At 37.9% G+C, this 6,139-nt stretch overlaps 1 protein-coding gene across 4 annotated transcripts in view; it reads right to left on the minus strand.

The window, feature by feature from the left end:
* STK35 (serine/threonine kinase 35) overlaps nucleotides 1–6,139 on the minus strand; it is a 79,690-nt gene that overhangs the window by 70,986 nt on the left and 2,565 nt on the right. The gene's annotated exons all lie outside the window — the stretch shown is intronic.

Genomic DNA, 6,139 nt, shown 5'->3' on the forward strand with positions numbered 1-6,139 from the left:
AGCTAGAATATACCTTAAAAATCACCAATTCAATCTTTATTTTACAACCTGAAGCTCAGAGAGAAATGATTTGCATTCACATGTCAAGTTGGTGACAAGGCTGAGATGAGAACCTAGGACAATACATTCTACCAAACTTTGACTTTTGATATCACAATGTGGGATTCATATGAGATGATGCAGGTAATAATGCTTGCTAAGCACAAAGTACTATATAATAGTACATAAGTACTATATAAATGTCGGTTGTCATTCTAAAGGTTTTTGAGTGAGACACTGAAAGAAATTATTAGTTAAAAGATTAACAAAAGTACCTTTATATCTTATCTATTATCTCATGGAAAACACTAAACTCAAATAATTCCCCTTCTAAGGTAGCATCTCAATTAATCAAACCTCTCAATTAAGTCAAGCTTTCTTCCATCTCCTGGGACTGTTCTATGCTATCCCTGAAGTCCCCAAGCACAGTGCAGAGAAGAGGCAGAAACTCAGCTCAAGTGTCGCTCAGGAGTAAGTGAGATTATGCCCCAAGTATATGAGTGAAGGAGGAGGATACCACCCGTGCGGGTGATTCTCTGAGTGCTAGGCTGTGGTTCTCAATAGCTAGAGGGCAGCGATGGAAAGCCTTGCCCCAGATGACAACCACAAAATCCAGTCCAGTTTACCACAAAATGAATTCTAGAAACCCTTTGGGCTACCTCAACAACATGCATCATCAAGATGATGCTGGTGACATTAGTTCATATTTTGTAAAAATAAAAAAAAAAAGCAACAAAAAACCCAACAAAAAACAACCCCCCAAACAAAACAAAATCTGCATCTCAACAACACAGAGTTAAATTGGCGAATTGTCCTAACAGGACACATGACATTTGGACTCTGTCCAAATCAAGGACTTTAGATTTTAAGCTCTTTCCATTATTCTGACTCCTTTTCAGAGAGCTTCAACTTTCTTTTCCTTTGGTAAAAGCTGGCTGCCCCAAACTAAAAGTAGTATCTTATGATGTTGTACTTTGCTTTACTAAAACCCCATCAACTAGGTGGTTTCAAGTACTATTATCCCTAATCTAAAGAAGAGCAAAATGATACTCAAATAACCTGCTTAAGACTGTTACCTTCTTGAGAATGCTAACCTGGCTCCATATTCTGTGACCTTGGTCAATCCCCAGCCTTCTTTTCCTTCTAGAGAATCTCATCAGCTTAAGGGCTTACTTACTTTATCTTAAGGGCTTAATTGTTATATATCTTTATACAGATGACCCTCAGATCTACCTATTCCAGCTGCAGTCTCTCCCCAAGCTTCAGGTTTGTGTCACCAAATGCCTATTGGAAGTTTCAAACTGGACGTCCAGTCACATAGATCTGTTAAACTCAATTTGTCCAAAACTGAACTATTCCTGCTATGTTCATCCTTTCTCCACTCTTCTATTTATGTTGAAGCTCCTTCCATAGCTTCAAGTTCATTTCACGTTGTCCTCAACATTTCCTTACTCCACAAAATTAATTAGATGCCAAGTCTTACTGTTCTACTATCATAACATTTCTTCTTCTAACCCTTATCTCTGCATTTACCGTTACCACTTCTCAGTCTAAGCCACTATACTCCAGTTGTTTATATTCTGATGTTCAATAATTTTCCTTAAGCACAGATCTGAATCTGTGACTTTTCTATTCAACCAACCCCAGTGGCATCCTATTGTCTCTAGAATATAATGAAGCTCTCTGCTTAGCTTTAAAAGCCGTATAAAGCTGGCTCCCAATCAATTTTGTCCAAGACTTATTGGATATCATTCCGCGCTCATTCTTGGGAATCCAGCCAAACTAGCCTCTTTTCCCTTCTTTACACATAACACTCCATTTCCCCTTGTTGGGCTTTTGCATTGGCTGTCCCCATACTTGGAATGCCCTCTCTTGCCATCTGTATCTTATCCATCATCTTCTGTCTGAAGACTTTTTTCCTTCCAAATCTAGTAACCTTCTCTCCCATATATTTAAATTACTTGAGAGTGGTGGTATGTGTGTATTTAATAACTTTATATTTACACTGAATACACTTTTTATATGTACTTGTACCCACTGAAATGGAAGTCAAGTATGTATCATTTCATCCTTTTCACTTGTATCTCTAGCTCCTAACTAGTGCTTGGGCATACAGCAGACATTTAATAAATACTTGTTGATTGGATGATGTTATCTACTTCCATCTCTCTAGGGCTTCCCTTTTCCCATCTGCAGAGATAGACACGATCTTTAAGCTGCTTTCTAGTTACAACCTGCTATGCTAACATCATAGAATTATAAAGTAGTTAGAGATTCTATAAGTCATCTAGTGCTAATTTCCACTCCACACAGGACTCCTTCCTGTCTGGGGAAGTTTCTATCGGAGCCCGACTGGGTTGGACAGACCCTGGAAGCCATCTCATCTGACCCAGTCGTTTTACAGAAGGAGGAAGAAGCCAGTTGGGGCTTGTGACTGGACCAAGGTCACAGAGTCTCAGGGACAGGGCTGGAATTTGCAGTTCAGTGTGATTTCCACTGTATTACTCCCACCTGCCCCGAGGCTGCAACCAGCTTGCAAAGGTTTTACAAAACAGAAGATTTTGTTTTATCCCAAAGGTAAAAACTACTGGAGTTTTTTTTTTTTTTTTTTTTAAACTAAGGATATGGCATTGCTTGGACCTGTGCTTTATGAAGTACCTTTTAGCAACTGGAGGACAGTTTAGAGAGGAACGACTGGAAGTATGTGGAACATTTGGGAGATTATTGCAAAACAATCCTGTGAAGAAGTAATGAGGACAAGAGATGATATGAGAAAGGCTGTAAAGGTAAAATCAACAAGACTTGGAAGTGAAGAGATATGTGGTAGGAATGAGGGTGAGGAGACTGAAATGAGTCTCAAATGAGTCTGAAATTGTGAACCTGGGAGAACCTTTGCTAGAAATAGCAAGGTTCTGAAGAAGGGTGGATCAGGTGGAAAAAGAAAATGAATCATTTTGGACATTTTTGAGATGTCTATGGAAAATCCAGTAGAAAAACTGTTCTGGTTAAAACTTTTTGGCCCATGGTCACGGTAGGAGAGAAAGATGGGATATAAGAGCAAACGGATTATAATTTTAACTTAGACCCAATCTGTAAAAGGAGGGGAATCTCCCTTTTTGCCATTCTAAAATGATCATGTCTATCAAATAAAGCAAGCTAATAGGATCTACTGAAGATCTCAGCAATAAAGAATGATTTTAATTGGAGAAATTATATAGCACTATTTATTTCAAATGGGAAACAGAGCCTAAACTTCTCATTTTCAAGGTCCATTCAAATCCTACCTCTACCAGAAGCCTTCCTCAATGACCTCAAATTACATAAATGTCTTCTTTTTTGACTCCCTATTATAATAATTACTGCCAGTATCAAATTTGTCAGGTACTGCCTTATGGTATTTCTTCTACTTTTGTCTTGAATTATGATTAAGCTTTAACTTCTTATATGTTTATGACTTGTCTATTCAAGCAGCTTCTTAAATAATGGTGACTTAATCCTTTTTTATATTCTTCACAGCACCTTAGTATAGAAAGTATACAATTAATGTTTGCTTTGAGTCTATCAGGATAACTTCAATAATTAACAAGAAACATCTATTCACATAATAACCAGTAAAGTTAGGAGAGATCTCACAAGTAACTTCTAAGACAAGAGTATGATATTTTGATGAGTCTAAAAAAACTGGGCTCAATCCTGGCATTGCTTGTTATTGTGCTACTCAGCAAACTAGTCAAGTCATATTTTCTTCCAAGCCTCTGTTTCCCCACATGGTAAAACAAAGCTTAATTTGCTGCAAATTACTGCCAAAGACATCATCAGTCGTTCAGACCAACTTCTTTGTATGTGTGTGTATGTTTAAATGTATTTTTCTTCTGAAATTAAACACTAAATCAAATGGACATTCCCACAAACGGAACAGAAAGATTGTTCATGAAACTGCACATCTCCATTATAAACAACTTGCTTTTCTTTTAAATTACATAATAAATTTAAACTGGTAATTTTCAAAGATGTCCTGCTTGTCTGCAATTCTTCCTAGCCCTCCTTCCATCCTCTTCAAATTTTAGCAAAGGAAAATGAGTTATCACTTGCTCAAAGTTCCAGAGTTCAGCACGTGTTCAAGACAAGAAGCAGCCTTCAGATGACTATTTTAATGCTCTACTCTAGACTACCTACATTCCTTTTTAATCATTCAACAAATCTGCTCTAATTAGCCTATTACAAATATATTCTGGGCAACAGATCAAAAGAAAAAAAAGAGTCCACACCCGACAAAGCAGTAGTACATAGATATGCGTAGACGACCCAAAACAAAGTTTTATCTTAGGAGAACTTGAGAGACCAGGTTGTAACTGGAAACTTTGGGTGTGCTGTGTATATAGCATATAAACCCATATGGGTACTGGTCATAAAGACACAGCTAGAAAAAAATCCCTTCTCCCCATAGCTACCCTAAATAGTATATTCACCTTTCTATATTTCTAAGCAGTTGGGTTCATATGGCACTGAATGAACGTGGGATCACCACATCTAAAAGTAATTTTACCAATAATGAATAAGCTATCTAAAGATTTCCTGTTACTGAAGATATTCAACAAGCTGGATAACCCCTTGTCAGGGATATTTCAGAAAGGATTCCTGACTCAGGTTAGATTAGCGAAAGGGAATCACAGGACCTTTTGACTTTAAGAAGTTAAAATTTTCTCATGCTTCAAACACACCACTCAATGTACACCAGCAGATATGTTCTTTCAGCATAGGCAAGTTGGTATAGCAAAATGGGAAAAACCCTAAATACCGGTAGGAACTCAGGAACATGAGTTCAAATGTTTCTCTTGAAATGAAAGTCTTATCTTTGTGTTTTCAACAAATTTTAATCATTTAACAAAAGTCCTATTTCTGATTCCTGAGAGTATACATGTGGTCTCTATCTCAAAGAAGTCTCAAGTTATAGAGACTCAAAGAAGTCAAGTTATATGATTCAAAGGTAGAAGGGATCTTAGAGGTCTAATCCTATTTCCCAGGAAACTAGAGGCCAGAAGGAAATCGTGTAGAAGTTACCAAGAAGAACCTAAGCCATTTCATGATTGGCAATGAACTTAAGAGACAAAGGTATATGTTTTGAACAAAGGTAATCTTTTAAGGTGCCCCCAGGTGCCCCCCTCTACCCTACACAACTCTAAAAGTGCAGAAATATATCAAAAGTATATGTTGCAGGTGGAAAATGTAAATGGATTTATAAGGATGAGAACAAAAATGTTTAGAGTTCAAGGGGAAACAATCTGTTCAGGTGAGACAAAGGCCTATTTGTATTGAATGGACCACAATCTAGCTGGTTTATAGCTAAAATACATGATAGGGTTCTTGGGAAGAGTCCATAGCTAAAGGGAAGGTAAAAATTTTTAATCCCCTATTATAGAATGAGGAAACTGAAGGTTTAATAAGCCTTTAGTGCCTAATTAAAATTCAATGCTCTAACTCTTGACACCATGCTGAGGAAATACAAAACCATAGGGCTTTAGGGAGCTTGCCTACCTTCCTCTGAGAACAGTTGAAACTACAGAAATAGTCTAAACTGGGAAATAAAAAGCTTCAAAATCCTACTCAGTCTTACTCTATTGGGGTAAGAGGAAGAGTTAGGAGTCAAGGATGTGGGTAAGCAGAAAGAGTAGTGATCCTACTAATCAGTAACTCACATCTTTGATTCTCAACTCTTTTTCATCCCACCTATCTAGTCAGCTGTCAACTCTTACCAATTCTGCCTCCACAACCATGGACTTCTCTAACTTTCCCAACCACTCCTCTAATGCAGGTCCTCATCTCTCCTCCATTCTACACAGCTGCCAAAGTTATATTCCTGAAGCACACAAGTTGGCTAATGTCCAGGGCACTCCTGTTCAAACTGTCTCTCCCATCAAGTACAAACTTTTAAAATTCCTCATAATCTGCCACCACTTACCCTTCCAGGATGCATTCTTGCAGTCCAGCCAAACTAACCTACTTCCTATAAATGACATCCAGTCTCCTACCTTTGCAAGGCTCTCCTCCAAACCTTCCATTCATTCCCTCCAGCCATCTCCTCTTGAACTCCTTAGTTTCC

The sequence above is a fragment of the Sarcophilus harrisii genome, chromosome 2 (genome assembly GCF_902635505.1).
Source record: "Sarcophilus harrisii chromosome 2, mSarHar1.11, whole genome shotgun sequence".
In the NCBI taxonomy this organism is placed as follows: Eukaryota; Metazoa; Chordata; class Mammalia; order Dasyuromorphia; family Dasyuridae; genus Sarcophilus; species Sarcophilus harrisii.